General features: G+C 34.9%; 1 long non-coding RNA gene across 2 annotated transcripts in view; it reads right to left on the bottom strand.

The window, feature by feature from the left end:
* LOC105087774 (uncharacterized) overlaps nt 1-20,664 on the bottom strand; it is a 697,491-nt gene that overhangs the window by 115,760 nt on the left and 561,067 nt on the right. For both annotated transcript variants that reach the window (XR_004138757.2, XR_837041.3), the window contains exon 5: nt 5,677-5,734. This is a non-coding gene — a long non-coding RNA (uncharacterized LOC105087774). The remainder of the gene's footprint in view (nt 1-5,676; nt 5,735-20,664) is intronic.

The following is a 20,664-nucleotide window of genomic DNA, read 5'->3' as shown; positions in this document are numbered from 1 at the left end:
TTCAGGCATAAAATGGATTCAGCAAAGAAGTGAGGATTTCTGTTTTAGACGTTGCCTGGCAACAAGAACAGTTTGTTTCCTTGCTTGTTATTTGTTTATTTTTCCATCCATCCATCCATCCATTTATTTACTTAATGAGTAGGATGATGATGGGTCCTTTGTTAAAGTGTAGCACATTGAAGAGCAAACCTATATCAACATGGCTGACCAGCCAGAAGTTGAGTCCATTGGGCATGTCTTAGGTCCAGCAGTTGGGCCCACTGAAATGTATTTACTTAAGAGGGAAATTGTCTTCCTTCCTCCCTTCCATCCATCCATCCCTCCTTTTAATCTTCCTTCTGTCCTTTCTCCCTTCCTCCTTCCTGTCTTCCTTCCTCCCTTCCCTTCTCTTCCTTTTCCTTTCCTTTCATTCTTTTTACTTGCTATTTTCCAATAATTTTAGAATTAAAGAAATACTGCAAAGTTAGTGCAGAGCATTCACATATACCTTTCCTCTGACATTAAAAAATTACAGAGCCGTTATATAATTATCAAAATGAGGAAATTAATATTAGTACAATACTATTAACTAAACTACAGGTCATGTTCCAGTTTCACCAGTTTTTTCACTATTATTGTCCTATGTTCCAGGAAACAATTTAGGATCTCACATTGCATTGATTTTGACTCTTAAGTCTCCTCCAATCTGAGACAGTTCTTCAGTCACTCCTTGTGTTTCATAACCTTGGTATTTGGATAAAGACTGGCCAGTTATTTTTTAGCATGTCTTTCAATTTGGGTTTGTCTGATATTTGCTCATGATTAGATTGAGGTTATGCATTTTGGCAAGAATACCACAAAAATGTTATTGTCTCTTTTTTGGGGCATCTATCCTGAGGGCAGGTAGTGTTGGTATGTCTAGTCATTGATCTCTTGGTTATAGTGGTGTCTGCTAAGTTTCTCACATAAAATTATTATGTTTTACTTTGTAATTGATAAGGCAGATACTTCAGAGAAATACTTTGAGACTATGCAAATATCTCTTTTTCTTCAAACTTTTGCCCCCTGATGTAAGCATATATTAGTGGAATTTATTTTCTGCAACAGTTATTACTGTAGTGTTTGCCTATGGTGATTTTCTATTTCCTTCATTTCTTTTATATTTTGTAAAATTTGAATTTGTCTTTAATGAAAGTCTGCCCCTTCTCAATTTATGTAATTATTTACATTGGTATGGACTCATGAATATTATGGGAATCTGAAAAATGGCCCCCCAAAAGGTATCCATGTCCTAATTTCTGGAACCTATAAATGTGACCTTACATAGATCAAAACATGATTATATTCTGGGTTTGAGATGAAGAGAGTATCCTGGATTATGTGGATATGTCCAAATGCTATCACATGCATCTGTATAAGAAAGAGACAGAGAGAGAATTTCCTGCATTCCATCCCTTTCTCAGCCAACTCTTATAGGTAACAAATTTCTTGAGTTTCTATTTTTGTTCTTTCTGCATTTATTCTGCACAAATAAGTAGATAAATGTATTTTCTTACATTCTTTCTTTCTTACAAGAAGGGTAGGCTGTTCTTTTGCAATTTGCTTTTCTCACTTAACAATATATCATGGAAATTTCCTCCATCATTTCACAAAGAACGTTTGTATTGTACTCCATTCTGTGACTGTACCATAACTTACTCAACCATTCTCCCATATGTGAGTTTTGAGATAGTTCCCAGTATTTTGTAACTATAAACATTGCTGGAATGAACAACCATGTGTATATGTTCATTTCCATATTGTTTGAGCCTTACCTTTAGGGTAGATTCTTAGAAGTGGGGTTTCTGGGTAAAAAGATAATTGCACCATATGTAGTTTTGTTAGGTATTGACAAAATTTCTTTCAGGCAATCAGGCTCCAGAGCACAACTCAAAACCATAAACTGCATTACATAGTGGTTAAGAGTTTAATTTTCTGAAATACAAAATATTATTTATCTGGAAACATAAGAAACATCCACACAACATAGTTGTGGAAAAGACATTTTAAGAATGTCTATTCGCTTTTTTTCAATCAGATCATTATCATAATGACTTGCTACATTGTTCAGTATGTGATGATGGTATAGTCCACCAGCTTATGAAAGTTTGTTGAGTGAATTCTTTGTGGACTAATGTACATAATGTAGACAAGTGTGTGGATCACAAAGAATGATAACAGTGAGTCATCTTGCTGGTGTAACGAGTTTCAGTGGTCCTTGCATGCTTACATATTTAGGAATCTAAAATCTCTTTCAAAGTATTGAATTGAAATTATGCTAATATAAATAATGTATTCAATTTCTTAGCCATTATAATGTTAAGACAATAATACACCCAAGAAAATGCATTCAGATGTCTGGTGCAAGATCAAATCTTTTCAATATTTATCTCCCTTGTAGTTAAAATGTCTAAGTTGGGAATGATTGATCAATCAGATCAGGAGAGGACCTGTATAATATTGATAAATTATTTGTCACTGCAGCAAATGATTGGATCATAATAAGGAATAAAGTCCTCAGGGGTCCCTCTAATCTTTTTTTTTTTTCTTTTGCTGCACATGGAATTCATGGGGAAGGTGATGTGGAAAGAGAAGACAGCATCCATCTCAGGAGACGAGAGATGGCACAGGAGCAACCTGAGATTACAAGAAACACAAATCAAGTGAGTAGCCTGGTGTGAAGGAAATGTAGCATGACACTGGGAAGTCAGCAGGTTGTGCTCAGCAGTATGAAACTTTCCACTCGGTGCTTTCAGAAGTTATCATGAAAAATTAAAGTGATATGAGGGTACTTTTAGTGTGGGTAGTAGTCTCAGGAAAAATGTTTATTATTGAGACTGTTATGGAAGAAATAGAAACAAGATAGCCAGGAGAAAAGGGTTCTAACACCTTATTTGAATGGTTAAACAATGATTATTGAATCAAGGAGAGTTCTGAACATATGACCAATAATTAACTGCTAATAACTAAGATTCAGGTGCTATAATAACATGTACCATAAGATCATGTCAAAGTTTTCCTGAAACACTCTTAAATACTTAAATTTACTGAAATACTTATATAGAAATGTCATTTGAGTCCCTGTAAATAATAAACAAAATATGACTAAAGTATTAATTTGATTTTTGATTTCCATTAAAATCAATCTATAAAAATATTCTATTGACCTTTCTTCACTGCTAGTGGTCTTGTAAATTTGCATAATTCCTTTGGTTATTTTTAGAAATATTGAAAATGGACATAACCTCGCTCAGCACTGCACTTTCAGATATACTTGAAAGAAGGGCCTCACAAGAATGTTCATTTTAGCATTTTCTATAATGGTGAAAAGCTGGAAATCACAAGAATGTCCAGCAATAGGAGAATTGATGAATCTGTTGTTTTAGAGTCATATAATTGGAATAGTATATAGCAGTTAAATTAATAAATCAAAGCTACATAAATCATAAATATCTACTTAAGAAAAAAAGCAAGTTATAGAATTGTGAATATGTATAATACTATTTATAGAACTTTAAAAATATGACCCAAAGAATATATACATGTTGATTCATACATGTATATGTTGTCTAGTATTAGAAAATATGCTTGGAAATGACAAATAGCAAGTCAAGGGAGTGTTTACCTCTTGGGAGGAAGAGGGAAATGGAATGGTGTTCATTAGGGGTACATAAAAGAATTCAGCTTATCTCCAGAATTTTATTCAGTAAAAAATTTAATATGAGTATGGAAAAAATTTGAATTTGTAGGTGATATTTATTAAAATAATAGTAATGTTTAAGCCTTTCTCTAGCTTACAATATTTCAAAATAAAAAATATTGCTTAAAAATTCCCTTCACCCAACAATTCTGATCTGTTTCCACACACCCAGTTCATTTTCCCATAAAATTATAGGCGCTAGGTAAAATACAGATACATTTATGTAAGAAATTCTAGGTTTCATAGAACTTGACTATTTCATCAGTTAAATTTCTCTCTATGAAGACCACATTAAATTCTATACAAAAACTGTTCTTTGTGGCTGAAATTGAGGTATGATTACCTATTTTTTTTGTATATCACATTCTCTTTGTTGATGATAGTAGATAATCCACAACAGGTAAATTTTGTAATAATAACTGTATGCAGTGAAAGTTTGGTGGGATATAATAGGTTGAATTTAAAATAATGATCTATATCTACCTGGACGTTTATGTGTGTTGCCAACCAATGTTGTGTAAAGTAACCTAGAAATCAGTCTCAGGGTGGAAAGAAATCAACTTCTACTAAAAAAATGTTGTAGACACTACACAAATGGTAATTAAGGGAGTATGTTATCAATATGTAAAGATGAAAGGAATGACAAATCAGTAGACTTTTCTAACATTTAGAGATTCACTCATTAAGAACTTTTGTTAAAATCGAGAAAATATAGTTTAGTAATGTTTAAGGCACAAATTTGGAAAAAAGTAATCTTTATAGAATAAATTTAGTAGCTCAGTTCAAAAAGAATTATAAAATACAGAAACCATACTATCAGGCTTAAATAAAATTTGACACATCCAATTATAGTGATATGAAACATTTTAAGCCATAAATTGTATGTGATTATATTACTCCTCTTAATAAAAATTTTACCACAAGCTTTTTAATATAAGTTCCACCAAATTATTAATATAACTGAGACTTCATTCTGTACATCTGAATATCAGACATGAAAAGAAATTAATGTTTAACATTTAAGTGTATACTTAATTATTTAGTTTTTCATTTGGAATTAGGTGCCAGCAATTTTTGATCATCAACTTATAATTCAGTGTTGGAGGTATGTGTCATTTATTTAAGAAATACTCTGCTTTCTTTGCTTGTATTTCATGGATGGAGGAACTGAGATTTTCATCCCCACTATGGTTCATATTTTGAAGTATGTAGATAGATACGTATTTTAGTCCCGAGAGGTTTTTATAAATGCGTTGTGATGATAAATGCCATTTCTATACTGGCAGTAGTCATTTTACCTCGAATCACAAAACAGAATGCAAATGGTTTTATTCAATGTGTAAAGAGGCATTGCCAAGAATAAGAAAAGTGTATGTCTGGTGGTCATTAACATGAAGGTGACAATGCGTATAGACTAAATGCCACGCACACAACGAACCACAGGACAAAAATGTATAGAAGAAATTCTGCCATGAGGAAATAATGGCACTGGACATATCACCCCAATGGAAACAAACAGAAAACAGGGCAAAATGTATGAAACAGCTCTTTTCAGACATTAAAAAACAGCATAAATCTGTGTTCATTAAGGAAAAATACACTTTAAATTCAAACACATAGTAAGTTAAGAGTAAAAGGATAGAAAAAAATGAAACCATGCAAATACAAAACATAAGAGAGCTGAGTTGACTGTGTGAATATCAGACAAAATCAAATTTAGGGAAAGCGGTGTAATCAGGGATAAGCAGACATTTTATAAAAAATAAAAAGGTTAATTTATATGTATGTTCAAGTATGGCTGAAGCATTATGCTGTACACCAGAAGTTGATGCAACATTGTAAACTAACTATAACTATACTTCAATTAAAAAAAATGTGTATATGTAAAACATGACAATCCTAAAGAGTATATGCATGGTAGAACTGCTTAAAAGTACTTGAGGTAAAACTGGACATACCTGAAAGGAGAAACAGACACTTCCCCAGTTAGAGTTGGAGGCTACAGCTCTCTTCTTTCTGTAATTGACAGAACAAGCAGAAAAAAAAATCAGAAAGAATCTAGAAGATGTGGACATTATTACCTAACATGATCTAATTGACATTTAGAAAACACCCCATTCAGCAACGACAAAATACATGTCCTTTTCAAGTGTGCATGAAATATTCACCATAATAGATATGTATGAGGCCATAAGACACACCACATTTAAAAGGGTGGAAGATTTTAAAAGGTGGAAATTATACCGAATGTGTTCTATGACACCTAAGAGGAATACAAACTGGAAAGAATGGAGTAAAACTGTCTTTCTTTGCAGAAAACATGATACGAACACAGAAAATACTAAGAAATGTAAGTTTGAAATTTGCACTTCTTGGGGAGTGATGGAAATAGTAACTGTCTTGATTGTGGTGGTGGTTTCATTGGTGTATACAACTATCAAAATTCATCAAATTGTACATCTGAAGTATGTGTAGTTTACTGTATAGGAATCATAGACTACTAGAACAAGTATTTCAGTTTAGCAAAATCACTGGAATAAACAACAATATATCAAGTTCAACTGGGTTTTTATATTCTAGCAATGAAAATCTGGAAAATAAAACTTAAAATTATACTTATGATAACATCAAAATATTAAATTAGAGATATATATTATAAAAACATATATAAAAATTGCCAATATATTTGGAAATTAAGCATTTCAGTTCTGTAAACTTCATTAGTAAGATAAGAACTCAAGAGAGATTAGAAAATATTTTATCCTGAATAGTATTAAAAGCATAGTATATCAAAATTTGTGGGATATAGCTAAAGAAGTGCTTAGGATAAATTTGTAAATGCTTTATTAGAAGGGGGAAATGCCAATATCAATGTTCTAAGCTTCTATCTCAAGAAGTATAAAAGGAAAGCAAATTAATCCTGCATAAATAAAAACATAAAACTTAAAATGACAAGAATGAAAAAAAGAATGTCAAATTAGGTAAACAATTAGAGAAAATTAATGAAACCAAAAGCCAGCTCCACCCCCCCCAAAAGCCTAAGTTTTACTATACGTAAATTTTAAAAATGAATAAAAATTTTGAATGCTTTGAATTGGTACTATGACAATGTTTTATAATAACATTGTATTTTATGAACCATCATACACATCCCATGGTGGACTTTCCACTTCTTTCCACCTTTTCACACTGCCCCATCATCGCACTACATTGTGTCATGACGTATTTGTAGATGGACTCAGCCCAGCCTGCTCATTTCCCGTCACCTGCCCAGTTGGATTCAGGCAGATTTGCCAGAAAATGACAGCCAGGGATTCCATTACATTTTAAGATTTGAGTCAGAAAAGTCAGTGCTTCATTTACTAATAAAATATTTGTAAAGAATTTGTTGGATTACTAATGACAAAGTACTTTTGTGTATATGTACTGAATTCTCACTGTACTAGGAACAGGGTAAGGCAAGTCATATTATTCCCACTTTAAGGAAAAGAAAGTGAAACAAAAAAATTAAGTGATTTATCCAAAGTCAGTAAGATAATAAGTAGAGGAGACTCAATATTGGTCTTTAATGCCAAGCCTTGTTCTCTTTCCACTTCAGTGATAAAATCCTAAAGAATTCTGATCATCCCAGTCAGGTCAATAAATCTTCACTAACATTAACCAGGTGCTCAGGACTGTGTAGCTATTGTAAGGGAAGCACAGAAAATATTCTCTACCCTCCAGAGTTTTAGAATGTAACTGGATATTTACACAAAAATAAGTGAGAAGATGGTAGTAAAGAACAGTCCATAAAAAGACAGGAAACCCAGAGGCTGTTTTTTATGCATTTGCTTATTTTTTTAACTTGGGAAATTGAACTGCTGCTATTCATGATAACATGAATGAATCTTGCAAATAAATAGAGCCAAAGAAGCCAGGCACATAAAAGTGTATTTTGTATGATTCCATTTATGAGATTCCAAACCAGGCAAAACCAATTAAGGGTGGTGGAAGTTATAAGAGTAGTTAACTTTGGGAAAATATTGACTAGAAGATGATGAGGGAGGCTTCTGTTTGCTGGTAATATTATATACCTGAACCAGCGTGGTGGTTATATGAGTGTATTCATTTGTACATTTCTTAAGAACTATGTTTAAGATTTGTGAACTTTACTATGTTTTTTTTTGGAGGGGGGAGGTAATTAGTTTCATTTGTTTGTTTGTTTATTTAAATAGAGGTACTGGGGATTGAACCTAGGACCTCGTGCCTACTAGGCACGCACTCTACCACTGAGCTATACCCTCCGCCCTAAACACCTGGTTTTTTAAATGAGTAATCTGATAAACCTGCGGGTAGACTGATTAAGAAAAAAATAATATATACAAGTCATCAGTACTAGGAATAAAAGAAGGGGTATCTCGTAGTTCTAAAAGTCATTAAAGATAGTAAAGGAATAGATAATTTTTTTAATTTAATAAATTAGATAAAATGGACAAATTCCTGGAAAGAAAGAAATCCATAAATTACTATAACTGACAAGAAGAAACAGAAAAACTAAGCTGCCCCAAATCTATTAAAGGAATTGAATTCATAACTTAAAAATCCCTCTCATAAAGCTAACTTCATGTTCAAATGGCCTCGGTGACAGAATTCCATCCAGCATTTAAGGAATAAATGATCTCAGTGTACATGGCTATTTCAGGAAATAAGAGGAAGCACTTCCCACCTCATTTTATGTGGTCAGCATTATCCTGACAACCAAACCAAAGAAAGATGTCATATGAAAGGAAAAGTTTTCCCTCGTAAATACAGAATCAAAACTCTTCACAAAATATTAGCAAAGCAAATCCAGCAAAACGCAAAGTTCTTAACACATTATGACCAAGTGAGATTTACCTTGGGAATGCAAGATTGGTTTAACATTCAACAAGTGTTAAAGTAATACATGATATTAATAAAATAATGGGGAAAAATCATATAATTTTTTCAATAGATGCAAGCCAAAGCATTTGAAAAAATTTAGCATCCATTTTCAGTAAACAAAAAAACTTCTTAGCATATCCCCAGCTTGATAAAGGGCATCTATGAAAAATCAACAGCTAACACCAAACTTACTGATGAAAGGCTGAATGGTTTTTGTCTACCCTTCAACTTGCTAACCATTAGGATTGGGAAGAAGGCCAAAAAAATTCTGTTTTTACCACTTTTCTTCAACACTGTGCTTGAATGTTTAGTAAGTGAGTGAAAAGAAGAAAAAAGCATTTTGGAAAAAAAAAAGTATAGTTGCCTTTATTTACAGTAGACATAATTGTGTACATGAAAAATTCTACAATATCTACAAAATAGCTACTATGCTACTTGAACAAATATTTGAGATTAGCAAAGTTGGCAAGACACAAGTTTAATATACAAGGACAATTGTGTTTTAATATAATAGCAATGAATTGGAGAATAAAATTATAAACATAATACTATTTAAAATAATATCTAAAATTAAAAAATTTAAGTATAAACAGAAAAAAATGTATGTTAGACTTGTACACTGGAAACTATAAAACACTGCTGAGAGAAATTACATGAAGTCTAAATAACATGTAGATAAAATACCATGTTAATGGACTGGAATGTTTAATGTTAAGATGTCAATTTTCTCCAAATTGATTTATAGATGTATTACAATGCTAATCAAAATAAAAGCATGATTAGAGATTTTCTTTTTTGTAAAAATAAACAAAAATTGCTTCTAAAATCCATATGGAAATTCAAAGAACTCAGAAAGTCCAACACAATTTTGAAAGGGAATAAAAACGGGAGGATGTACACTACCTGATAGCAAGACTTACGAAGTTACAGCAATCAAAACAAGTGAGGTACTGGTACAAGTACAGACAACTGTATCAGTGGACTAGAATAGAGAGTCCAGACCCTGACCCACATATATACAGTCAATTGATTTTTAACAAGAGTAATTCAATGGAGGAAAGAATAATCTTCATCAAATGGTATTGGAACAATTAGATATCCATCTTCAAAATATGATCCTTGACCCTTATCTCACTTCAAATGCAAAAATAACTAGACATTGTTCACATACTTAAAATTAAGTGCTAAAACAAAAAACATCTAAAAGAAAATATGGGAGAATATAGTGTAACATTGAGTTAGGTAAAGATTTTTTTAGAGAGGACAAAAAAAAAGCACTAACTACAAAAGGAAAACCCAATTGAACATTATATTAAAATCAATAACTTTTGCTCTTCGAAGACATCATTAACAAATGAAAAGTAAGTAACAGGTTAGGAGAGAATCTTTTTAGTACAAATATCTGACAAAGCATGTGTATTCATAAAATATAAAAACCTTCTACAAATCAATAATAAAAAGACAAAAACAATTTTAAAATGGGCAAAAGGTTTAAATAAACACTTCACAAAGGAAGATGCACAGATGATTAATTCATAGAAATATGCCTAACATTAATTAACAGGGAAGTGCAAATTTAAAGCAAAGTTAGATACCATAATATGTTCACATGAACATCTAAGAAAAATAGAAGTGTTGAGAAAATGGAACTATTAGACTTTGCTCTCAGGAATTTTCATTGGTTCCACCACTTTGGAAAATACTTTCACATTTTCTTATAAAGTTAAACATACACTTAAAAGGTCCAACAATTTCACTACTAAGTAATTATTCAGAAAAAAGAAACACCTATGATTTCACAGAAACTTGGACTGAATATTCATAGCAGTATTATTCCTAATAGCAAATATTGTAAATAACATAAATGCCTATCAACACATGAACAGATAAACAAATGGTATTATATTCATACTAGGAATACCATTCAGCAAGGGAAAGGAATGAACTAATGATAATACACAATGTGAATAAATGTCAAAAACTTATTCTGAGCAATAGAAGCCAGACATAAAACATACATATAATTCTCCTAGAAAAATAAATCTAATCTATCGTGACATAAATAGATCAGTTAATGGCTTGTCTGGGGCTAGAAGTGGGTCAGGGAGAGACTAACAATAAAAGCATGTGGGAACATTTTAGAAAGCTAGAAATATTCTAGTTTGTGTTGATGATCACCCAGCTGTACACATTTGCCAACACTTATAGAACTATACTCTTAAAATGGATACACGTTATTATAGGTAAATTACACCTTAATAAAATTAATTTGAAATGTATAGGAGAAAAATGAGACAATAAAATATTTTAATTTAGATAGAAATAAAATTATATGACTTTAACACACAAGACAAATGAAGGATTCATTTCTAAACTTGATGTATTTTTTTATTATTATTTATTTTCCAAAAGATAGCTGACTGCTTGTGGTTTGTAACTTTATTAAAGGGCATCAGTAAACAATTTCCCTTTGATTTGTGTTTTAATCACACACCTGATAAATCTATGACCAGTAATTTTCAGAATGATTTTCTTCAGTAATTTTCAGCAGATTTCTAAGATATGAATCTGGTATATGACTAGGAATTATAGAGATCACTGTCTTATGAAAAATATATCCTACCACCTGAAAAATGAATCCAGCAGTGACAGAGCTGAAGTTGCCCTTGCTGAAGAAGGTGAGAAAAGGTGTTATACTAAGTCATTCCAGGGTTTTGGCTTTGTTTGCAATCTGCAAGGGATTGAGCAACCTTGCGAAATCATGGTTATTTCCGGGAAATTAAAATAGACTTGTCACATAATATAATTCTGTTCACAGCCTTAGCTTTGTTCTAAAGCACAGTTAACTTTAGAAGAGCGCAAGAAGGGTATTGTTTTTAAAATATCTTTGAACCTGGGAACAAATCAGTGTGTCCAAAAGATAATTGTGCCTGGTTAGAGAAGTAATTGGTTTAAGAAATTAAGCAGTGAAACCCAACAGGGTTATCTTTCAAGTTAAAGCTCACCCTAACAATGGGCACAGAAAAATAAGGGTTCATTTGAACTGGGTCTTTGTACTTATGATAACCACATCTGCATTAAGTGCCAGCAAGCTGGTCACTATGTTGGAGAAAAGGATAGAAAGCTTTGCTTCTGTAAATCAAATGTCATCAAACACAACAGAGTTTTTATGAAGAATGGAAAAAAAAAAGAATGTAAAAAAATAACAGAAAACCAAATATGGTAAGAATCAAAGTTTAGGGGAATGGAGAGATAAAACAGAGGATGTGCAGATGAGAAAAAAGAACCACCTCCATTACACTGGAGGCCCTTGATGAGAGCAAACATTGCTTTAAAGCAGAGACTATGTGCCAGTCACTTACGTGTTTTGTGTAATTTAAAAGTCATCACAATACGCTGCATAACAGGAACTCTTATAACATCATATCCATTGAACAGAAAATGGGACTAACCTGCCCAAGGCCATATAACACATAAGTTATGAAACTGAGATATGAATCTTAACAGTACAGTTTCAAAGGCCATATGGTTACCATGAGATCTTCTTTTCTTACATCTTCCTACTCTTATCTACCTGCACAATGGATACGGGGTCCTCTCAAAGTCCTCCTAGGGCAGCAGCACCTTCTGAACATCCAGAACCCAGCTGAGATGATGGACAGAGTCAGCATCAGAGTGCGGGGATGGGAGAGGAAACACAGCTCTAAGGGAGGGACCTACAAGGCCCTTCTGACAAATGATGCCCATGACTCTTTTGGGCACCAGGGTCCAGCTGGGGAGTGTAAGTCAACCTGCTCCTACAGTCAGCAGAAAAAAATACACATCATAAGTCAGTGATTTACTATGAGGACAATACAGAGGGTTATTGCTCTACACTAACTGTCTGAGGAGGGCATGTCATGTACCTAAAAGGGAAAGCAAGCACATCCTTACTTAGACTCCTTTCAACCTCTTCTAACCATTACACTGACTTGTGTGGGAACAAGCACAAAGGTAGAAGGGGTCAAGGATGCAGCTGTGGGGATTTTGAAGATGAACAAAGAAAATAAAGTCCTTGAAAACTAGAAGGAATTCTAATGTTATAGAAACTGATTTCTGTGTAATGGTTTATAAAAACGGATAAATGACCAGGAAAGAAAATATATCTCCTTAGGTCTGTTGAAGAATATGTTCCCTCAGATACTAGCTTACTCCATCTAGACTATAATGACTAGAATATGATGACTTAAGCAAATATGCCTTTAAAAACCTAAGCCTATTAAGACAGGAGGCCAAGAGTCATAACAACAAACCACTTCAAATTTAGTGGAGTAAAACAAAAATATTTTTGTTTTAAGCTCATGCATTTTGCCAGTGCAAACTTTGGACAGTGCACAGTGAGACTGCTTGTCTCCAATATGTCTGGGGGCCTTGGCTGGGGAGACAGAGATGACTGTGGAGGGCAGCCATCGAAGGCATTGTCACTCACATGGGAGGGCTCAATGGCTGGGCGCAGTTAGAACTGTCACCTGCAATGCCTACACTAGAGCTTCCTTCACAGCATGGAAGCTTCAGCGTTGTCAAACCTCATTCATTGTGGTTCAGGGGTCAAAGAGAGATTGTACCTGCAAAGAAAATCATGACCTTCTATTCAATTCAATTAAATCCCACACAGTGAATGCTTAACAATGTTAAAAGTTTTCTGTAATATACCCATCTTCTCTGGTCTACAATTCCTGTGTTCTAGAAATCTTCAAGAACTGGTAGTGAGTATGGAGAACGTTTCTATAACAGAAGTTATGGCAACGAAACCCTTGTCTTCAACGGTATGGTGATAATTATACATGGAGAGATAGCATGTTGAATATTAAATCATATCTTCAGAAATTTAACTTCTAACATTGTTCCTGAGCAACATTGTATCTTGTCCGTGTTAGGTCCTCATTAAATGTTACACTTCATTAAGTTTATTATTAAGTTGCATTACTTTTAATGTCAGCTGGCAAAATCTTATCCTTCATCAAAGCATAGTTAAAGTGTCACTTATTTTGTGACATTCACTGCCCCTTCCCAGCAGACATAGCTTCACAAACATGGCTCTGCCTTTTGGGCTGGGTAGCAAGCTCATTAAAAAGAATAAAAAGGTCTTATTTATCTTTTATTCCCAGGATAGGGTACAGAGCATAGAACATATTCAAATATCTCTAGCTTATAAACTCAGAAACAGAGAATAGAACAGTGATGGGCAGGGGCCGGGGGATGAGGAAAATGGGAAGATGTTGGTCAAAGGGCACAAACTTTCCAGTTATAAGATGAATAAATTCTGAGGATTTAATGTAGAGAATGGTAAGTGTAGTTAACAATACTGCATTATGTACTTGAAAGTTGCTAAGAGTGTAGATCTGAAATGTTCTTATCACACATACTCAGGCAAAGTGGTAATTATGTGAGTGATGGAAGTGTTAACCTTATCGTAGTAATCATTTCATAATATATACATGTATCAGATCATCATGTTGTATGCCTTAACCCTACACCAAGTTATATTTTAACTTTATTTCAATAAAGATAGAAAAAAATAGGGAAAAAACCCAAATATAACTGGCTTAAAGTGATTAACACAGTAAAAGATGGAAAAATAAAATAGTTTACCAAATGAAGCCAGAAATTCTTGAAAAGCAGATTGAAAACAACCACAACAAAAACCTCCTTTTAAAAGGGTAAAGGCCAGTCTTTTTTCCTTCATGTTAAGTATAACAAATATTTGATAAATATTTGGGTTATGAGCCATACCAGGTTGTGAACTCCATTAATAAAATTGAGTATGTCTTGTAATACTATCAAAACTGTGGAAAGAGATAACAATGACAACAAAAATGCAGGAAGGACATTTAACAGAAAAAGAAGTAGGGAAATCCATGGGGAAGTGGACCACATGGACCAAGTGTTGCTGCAGGGCAGACCTGCTGTAACCTCTCCTAGCGGCTTGTCAGGCACCTAGGCACCACCTAGGACCTCCTGAATCAGAATCTGTATTTCAGCAAGACCTCAGGATGCATTAATGGTTAATGAGAAAGTCAGATAAATTTGAGGGGCTTTTTTTTTTTTTTCAATTTTTCAGTTCTCCAAATGGTTTCCCAAATGTCTTAGACTACACAGTTTTTCAGACGGCAAAGATTCGGTTGCTGGCTTTTGATCAATTTTTTGTATTAGCACCGTTCAGTTTCGGTATCTGCTGAAGCAATCTGAAAGAATTTTCTTTATCACAACCAGTCAGCTGCAAAAAAGCTGTGGAGAGGTTTAGAAGTGCTATTTGCAATGGGCATAGAATAAATGTGGCTTGTTGCTTTTTGCCTGAAGACAGAAGTTGCTTGGAGGGAAATTCCCCAGCTGTAACAGAATGCCTCCATGATATACTTTAACCAATTTAGTTTTCAAAATTTGGGACAAATCTTATTTTTTGTTATCAGTTATAGTTATATTTGTGAATTACATCAATGTTAATGAACATTAATTTGAATTTTAAAAGGATGCTTTTTCTTGTCTTAAAGAACAACTAAAATTGAAGCATCTCATTCTGCTTAGAAGAATGACTGACTTTCATTTTACCCTTTTTTATGTGCCATAAATACATACATCAAATAGATTTTTTCCCCCTGAGGCTTGATTAAGGTCAAAAAAAAAAAAAAAAGAGAAAGGAAAAAGCTGTATTCCTCTCTCCTCTTTTTGATCTGATGAAAGCCCCGAAATGAAATTAATATTGATTTACCCTAAGCAAGGACAGATATTTCAGGTGGGTATATATGTTTATAACAGGCCTATTATTGATAGATGGGAAATACGGGGACATCACTAGAAAGTGGAATTATGATTCAGTCATGAAAAGAAGAAAGCGGGATTTCCATTTTGTAAGGCTTCAGGCCATAACTAGACCAATCTGTTTTTCTCAGCAATAATTCAGACAGCATAAACAGTCAGAATGACAATTGGAATCATGTATCTGACTTTGTATTTGCACAGTCCAGGTGTTATGTGTATCTGCAGCCATCTGTGGTAGACAGAATAATGGCCCCCAAAGTCCATGTCCTAATTCTGGGAGCTGTGACTATTTTAGGTTACACAGCAAAGGGCAATGGAGGTTGCAATAGGAATGTAAATTGCTAATAAACTGGTCTTACATAAGGAGATTACCCTGGATTATCTGGGTGGGCGCAAGACCATCACGAAGACCCTTAGAAGTGGGAGGGGCAGGTAGAGGTGAGAACCAGAGAGACAGCGGAAGGAAAAGAACTCTGCTGACATTGCTGGCTTTGAAGATGGAGGAAGGGGGCCGTGAGCCGGGAATGTGGGCCACTGCTTGAAACTGCAAAGGGCAACAAGGATTCTCCTAGAGCCTCCAGAAAGAGATACACCCGCCGATGCTTTGATCATAGCCCTGTGAGATTGGGTTGAGCTTCTGATATTCAGAATTAGGAGATAAAAACATTTGTGGTGTTTAAGCCACTAAGTTTGTGGCATTGTCACAGCAGTAATGTAAAACAAATACACCCTCTTACCATGATTCCTACTTCCACCTGCAACCACAGAATAATAACACTACAACCACAGAATAGTCATGGCTACCACGTAGCATACATTGAACCCCTGCTTGCTATGTGCTAGGAACTTAAAATTTATTATTTTATTTCTTACAAACCTGTGTCTCCCCAAAATCCTAAATTTATGAATGAGGAAATTAAGCCTTATAGAAAATAACTTGTCATCAAATCACGGTTGAGCAAAGATTTGAATATAGATATTTCTAACTTATTTCAAAGTCTGAACACTTTCTAGTAAACCCACTGTCTCTTGGTAAAATGTAAACATTAGTTGAATTACTCTAATAACTGAATCATCACTAAATAAGAACTAAACTCAAGAGCTGTGTAGCTATGTGTTATTATCCAGAAACAATCCCTAAGTTTCAGTAATTAAATACATTTGTTGTTATAGGACACAGTGACAAAAATCTGTAGCTAGAAATTGAATCAATATGTAGTTGTCCTTTGAAGGCTAGATTTGAAGGCTATACTTAGGCTTTGAACACATAAATTATTATGTGTGCTGACCCCAAACAGTTACTTCATGGTTATAACAAATAATTGGAACGGCCAATACACTATTTTGCATTGTTATATGCATTTCTTTCACAAGAAAGAGAGACATTCTTTCCCAGCTAATAGGGAATGAATACATCTCCTTGGGAGCGATCTACTACTGTGGTTCTGTTAGAATAATCACAAGCCACTGTTATCTTCTTTACCAGCACAGTATCCTCTCAAGCACTGTTTTCTCTGCAATAGTAGGAAAGTGTTTCCTAGAGCTCTTCTCTCTTCTGGTGGCTTTATTCCCTGGTCAACCTGCAAACATTGCTTTACCACTTGTGATGATGCTCTGTGTTTTCCCTCACACTTTCTTGCCCACTTGCTGGGAGAGAGGCCAGTGGAGTCTTTATTTCTGCTGAAAGCAGTACAGATAGCCATGATTAAAAGTCAAGAATTCATGTTTCCAACAGCATCACTAGTTGGTGACAGCTGACTCTATTGCCCAGCAGGCAATTTTAGTGCCATCTTATCAGGTATGCGATTTCCACCTGATATGTAATTTGGATCCTGGCCTCTTGCTTCTTCAGCTGTCAGACGGTGGGCCTCCTAGAGCAGCACATTGCTCGGATGCTAGAGGGAAAGGACTGACTCCCATTCTTCAACAGGCCGTTAAAGGAGTCCCATCTGGTGGACCCTGTAGCCTTCTATGTTCCCCTTTGGAGCAGGATGGGAGAACATTATACTGGTGGCAAAATCAGTGAGGATGTAGTGAGGAGAACAAGCCTTTCTGTGATAATTCAGAACTAACTAGAAATATTTTCTTTTGCTTCAGAAATAAAATAAAATTTTAGAGTGAACTGAAATTGAAATTAAAATAAATTCTTAATTTTGAATATGTAGGCTTAAAGGATATGTTTGGGGCAGCCAAATTTTTCCTACATTTGAGGCTAAAAGAGAAATGTTTTATAAATTATTTTCTCAATATCTTTAATTCAAAGACTCCCTTTTTACTAGAGTCTAGAAGGTTACCTTTTATTATTCAAATGTAAATGTTTCATGAATGGGATATATTTAAAAATATAAACAAATTTTAAAAAATATTTCTGTGAGACTCAGGGAAGGGCTGAAATTTTTGTGTTAATATTGAATCCAAGAAATTAGACTGACTCTCTGTGCCTTGTAAAGACCAAAGTAATTATGTCCCATGATGTTTATGTAGGTACAATAATACCCAAATCCTTCTTTTCACAAGATGTTAATTCTATTTGAAAAATATCAAGATATTTTGGAAGACACACAAATTCTTCCAGTCACCGCTGCTCAAATCTATATTTACAAATGAAGAACAAACCTATTAGGTTACTGAATACTCACGTCTCAAATTTACTGAGAGTAATTTGTTAGAGAGGAACAGCTAAATCATATTTTAACACTGACTTTACCTGTATTACAGAAATGTGCTTTCCAATTGGCTCGCCAAATCAGAATCTAATCTCTCAAAGCATAAGTCTCACCCTGATATTTTCCATTTGAAATGGTTTCCTTGCTTAAGGAGTCAAGAAGAAAAACACAACTAAAACAATGTCCTGCTGCTCACCCATAAACACGTCCAGATCTCCCAGGCCCAAATACTTCTGAATCAGATAACAAACCCCTAGAGCTGTGTGCTGGTTTTTTTCCACATTCTGTTTGGAAATCGTCACTTCATCACCACTTGGGAATTCTCCACCATTAAGTCCTCTGCCTTGTTTTCAAACTGGGAACCATCATTTTGCCTGGCCTGGTTTGAAATCTGATTGTCTACCAGCTTCCAATCTGGTACCCTCTGGTGTGCTGTACTGACATTTGGCTCTCACAGTTTCATGCTGCTAAAACTCTAAGTTTTGATGTCCTGTGTGCTGCCCAAACCCCTGAGGGCACTCTATATCCAGACCCCTCATGTCTGGTGAGAAGAAATCACGTATTGAAAACTCATGTTGATGTTTTCATTTGCCTTAATGACTTTGCGAGTGAGTAAATTGGAAAATAATGTTCCTAAAGCACTGTTGCTAGGAAGATGGTTAATGGTGTAGCACAGAAAATATCTCAAGAGAGAGTCTATGCTCAGGTTGGGCCCCAAAGTGTAAGTGGCTCTTTCTGCCAAAGACATCAGAATAAAACACCACTATTCCCAGGGGTGGCGAGAAGGCAGATTGTTGTCAGGACACCTGTGCACAAAGAGGGCTCAGATTCGAAAAGGGGAGAGCCAGCCTTGGCAACAACAAGGCAGGCAGACAGCAGATATTTTTCTGCACACCTGAAAGGAGGACATAATTAGTGAGACTGAAGGTCTTGAAATGCAGACTAAGAACTAGTGATGAGAGCATTAAAACAAAGAATTGCCAATCAAGGAGTGGGAGGTTTGAGACAACCAAGAAGTCTATACAGTTTCGGGAAGAGGGAAAAATTGGATGTGGATCCTTTTACCCAAATAAGTTAAAGTCTACTATCATTTCTCTAATAAAGTATCACCAAGTTTCATACCAGAATTCCACAGTTCATCCGCTATGGGCTTTGTATGTAATTATGCTGAAATTCCCTGTGTAGCAAAAGATAGAACTGACACTCTCAATTGTTGGATTCAGTCATTCTTCACCAATCCTTGTCTTGCTGCCATGGAGTTGTAGTTCCTGTGATATTATACAGTGGTGTCGGCCTCAGTTCCTTCGAGGGGACCACTGAGCAGATTTCAGTGCTCACTTGTGGAGCAGGGGGAGACCAGCACACGTGAACAAACCAACACAGACCAGTGACATTCCTCAGGGAAAGCTGCCTTTAAAAGAGTTTTCTTTGTGTCTAGAGTACACCGAGGAGGGAAGGAGCCTGCTTTTCTGCTCTCAACATAGCATCATCTTTACACAACAGTAACCATGCAAGCCCAGGATGATGGGAACACAGTGATGGTAGCTTCACATATTCTTTGCAGTAGCCCAGCGTGGTTAGTGGGAGCTTGGACTTTGGAGGGAGACTGCCTGGGTTGCAATCCTGGCCTTGCTTGATTCCATTTTTTCATTAGCGAGGATAACTTACATCTCGTTTGGTTGTAGATGTTCATCTGTTTTTTTCTACAGGGATATTGGAAAGATTCAAAAACGACCACTCCATAGCTACCATTTTTTTCAGAATCCCCTTTGCTTATTTTTGAAAAAGAGAAGTTATCTTTATGATATATGTTCTTTCTTGCCTAAAAGAACATACCATGTTGATTATTTTAAGGAAATTTGGGTAGGGGCCGTTAAGTTTGGCAAGCAGGCTGGGCCACACAGTATCCAGGCTCACATTTAAGCATACATACCATGGCTCAGTCTCTCCTAATACTGAGGCAAGAAAGTGCGTCATGAACTTCTAATTTCTTTATTCTCTTTCACCTTGGAAGGAATGTAAACTGTTTGAATACAAAAGAGTTTTGTTGAGCCACCATTTTACAGCTTATTTTACGTTTAGATTTCTGTTTACAAGTATATTATAATGAATATATTATAACAGATACACTATTATCTGTGAACATGCATTATTAGGATGAAAATGTCCCTCACATATTCTTGTCTTTGGAATAATAGCAGCCAAATAAAAGGCAAAACCAAAGTTTCACCTGCAAGGAAATGAGGATGATTATGAGTTTGGAATAACGGAGAAAATCTAAGACAGATACTGCTATTGGAAAAGCTTCTAAAATAGACCTCCAGCAGCATAAATCCCCCGTAAACGATCACGTATTATCAAGACTGTGGAGATTTAGGTTTGTCTCTTCTTAGTTTTGTTTGTCACTGAAGTAGTAACAGAGGTAATTTTCTACTGAATTAAAATAAGCTGTGGCAGTTCTTCACAGATCATAGTACACTTTAATAATAAGGCCTATTATTGTTAACAGGGGGAGAGTGATTCCACCAGATGACAAGCCGGATGCACCCCTTGGTGCTCATCTATAGTGGTTAAATGGGA

This window comes from Camelus dromedarius, chromosome 2 (genome assembly GCF_036321535.1).
Source record: "Camelus dromedarius isolate mCamDro1 chromosome 2, mCamDro1.pat, whole genome shotgun sequence".
NCBI classification, from domain to species: Eukaryota; Metazoa; Chordata; class Mammalia; order Artiodactyla; family Camelidae; genus Camelus; species Camelus dromedarius.
Note: the sequence above shows the minus strand (reverse complement) of the source record. Positions and strands in the feature narration are given on the sequence as shown.